The sequence below is a fragment of the Onthophagus taurus genome, chromosome 6 (assembly GCF_036711975.1).
Source record: "Onthophagus taurus isolate NC chromosome 6, IU_Otau_3.0, whole genome shotgun sequence".
NCBI lineage: Eukaryota > Metazoa > Arthropoda > Insecta > Coleoptera > Scarabaeidae > Onthophagus > Onthophagus taurus.
The window spans coordinates 1,414,302-1,417,548 of NC_091971.1; positions in this window are offsets into that span (position 1 = coordinate 1,414,302).

A 3,247-nucleotide genomic window follows, 5' to 3' on the forward strand; every position below is an offset into this window, starting at 1 on the left:
AAGGTATTTAAGTTTATACACAGTCTTATAAAAGAAGGCTTCGGCTTCATTTTAATGTATAAATCGTTTCATAATTCCTAAAAATAAGGTCAAGACGATTTTTTGAAAATCCTGAATTTTCATTCCTTTTAGGTTTAGTTAAAAATTGTTACTTCACTTATTAATTTTTATCTCAACATTTTTATAATTAAAAACAATTAAGTTTGACCACGGTCTTGAAGAGAAAGATTTCAGCTTCAATTTGAAATATAAATCGTTGTATAACTCCTAAAAATAAGGACGATACGATTTTTTGAAAATCGTGAACTTTTATTCGTTTTAGGTTAAGTTATAAATTGTTACTGCACATTTTAACTTTTATCTCAAGATTTTCATAACCAAAAACTATTAAGTTTATATACGGTCTTGAAGAGGAAGGTTTCAGCTTCAATTTTAAGTATAAATTATTTCATAACTCCTAAAAATAAGGAGAATACGATTTTTTGAAAATCCTGAATTTTTATTCGTTTTAGAATAAGTTAAAAATTGTGACTTCACCTTTTAACTTTTATCTCAAGATTTTTATAATCAAAAGTATTTAAGTTTATACACAGTCTTATAAAGGAAGGCTTCGGCTTCAATTTGAAGTATAAATCGTTTCATAACTCCTAAAAATAAGGAGAATACGATTTTTTGAAAATCCTGAATTTTTATTCGTTTTAGGATAAGTTAAAAATTGTGACTTCACCTTTTAACTTTTATCTCAAGATTTTTATAATCAAAAGTATTTAAGTTTATACACAGTCTTATAAAGGAAGGCTTCGGCTTCATTTTAATGTATAAATCGTTTCATAATTCCTAAAAATAAGGTCAAGACGATTTTTTGAAAATCCTGAATTTTCATTCCTTTTAGGTTTAGTTAAAAATTGTTACTTCACTTATTAATTTTTATCTCAACATTTTTATAATTAAAAGCAATTAAGTTTGACCACGGTCTTGAAGAGAAAGATTTCAGCTTCAATTTGAAATATAAATCGTTCTATAACTCCTAAAAATAAGGACGATACGATTTTTTGAAAATCGTGAATTTTTATTCGTTTTAGGTTAAGTTATAAATTGTTACTGCACATTTTAACTTTTATCTCAAGATTTTCATAACCAAAAACTATTAAGTTTATATACGGTCTTGAAGAGGATGGTTTCAGCTTCAATTTGAAGTATAAATCGTTTCATAACTCCTAAAAATAAGGAGAATACGATTTTTTGAAAATCCTGAATTTTTATTCGTTTTAGGATAAGTTAAAAATTGTGACTTCACCTTTTAACTTTTATCTCAAGATTTTTATAATCAAAAGTATTTAAGTTTATACACTGTCTTATAAAGGAAGCCTTCAGCTTCATTTTAATGTATATATCGTTTCATAATTCCTAAAAATAAGATCAAGACGATTTTTTGAAAATCCTGAATTTTCATTCCTTTTAGGTTTAGTTAAAAATTGTTACTTCACTTATGAATTTTTATCTCAACATTTTTATAATTAAAAGCAATTAAGTTTGACCACGGTCTTGAAGAGAAAGATTTCAGCTTCAATTTAAAATATAAATCGTTCTATAACTCCTAAAAATAAGGACGATACGATTTTTTGAAAATCGTGAATTTTTATTCGTTTTAGGTTAAGTTATAAATTGTTACCGCACATTTTAACTTTTATCTCAAGATTTTCATAACCAAAAACTATTAAGTTTATATACGGTCTTGAAGAGGAAGGTTTTAGCTTCAATTTGAAGTATAAATCGTTTCATAACTCCTAAAAATAAGGAGAATACGATTTTTTGAAAATCCTGAATTTTTATTCGTTTTAGGATAAGTTAAAAATTGTGACTTCACCTTTTAACTGTTATCTCAAGATTTTTATAATCAAAAGTATTTAAGTTTATACACAGTCTTATAAAGGAAGGCTTCGGCTTCATTTTAATGTATAAATCGTTTCATAATTCCTAAAAATAAGGTCAAGACGATTTTTTGAAAATCCTGAATTTTCATTCCTTTTAGGTTTAGTTAAAAATTGTTACTTCACTTATTAATTTTTATCTCAAAATTTTTATAATTAAAAACAATTAAGTTTGACCACGGTCTTGAAGAGAAAGATTTCAGCTTCAATTTGATATATAAATCGTTCTATAACTCCTAAAAATAAGGACGATACGATTTTTTGAAAATCGTGAATTTTTATTCGTTTTAGGTTAAGTTATAAATTGTTACTGCACATTTTAACTTTTATCTCAAGATTTTCATAACCAAAAACTATTAAGTTTATATACGGTCTTGAAGAGGAAGGTTTCAGCTTCAATTTGAAGTATAAATCGTTTCATAACTCCTAAAAATAAGGAGAATACGATTTTTTGAAAATCCTGAATTTTTATTCGTATTAGAATAAGTTAAAAATTGTGACTTCACCTTTTAACTTTTATCTCAAGATTTTTATAATCAAAAGTATTTAAGTTTATACAGAGTCTTATAAAGGAAGGCTTCGGCTTCATTTTAATGTATAAATCGTTTCATAATTCCTAAAAATAAGGTCAAGACGATTTTTTGAAAATCCTGAATTTTCATTCCTTTTTTGTTTAGTTAAAAATTGTTACTTCACTTATTAATTTTTATCTCAACATTTTTATAATTAAAAGCAATTAAGTTTGACCACGGTCTTGAAGAGAAAGATTTCAGCTTCAATTTGAAATATAAATCGTTCTATAACTCCTAAAAATAAGGACGATACGATTTTTTGAAAATCGTGAATTTTTATTCGTTTTAGGTTAAGTTATAAATTGTTACTGCACATTTTAACTTTTATCTCAAGATTTTCATAACCAAAAACTATTAAGTTTATATACGGTCTTGAAGAGGAAGGTTTCAGCTTCATTTTAATGTATATATCGTTTCATAATTCCTAAAAATAAGATCAAGGCGATTTTTTGAAAATCCTGAATTTTCATTCCTTTTAGGTTTAGTTAAAAATTGTTACTTCACTTATTAATTTTTATCTCAACATTTTTATAATTAAAAGCAATTAAGTTTGACCACGGTCTTGAAGAGAAAGATTTCAGCTTCAATTTGAAATATAAATCGTTCTATAACTCTTAAAAATAAGGACGATACGATTTTTTGAAAATCGTGAATTTTTATTCGTTTTAGGATAAGTTATAAATTGTTACCGCACATTTTAACTTTTATCTCAAGATTTTCATAACCAAAAACTATTAAGTTTAT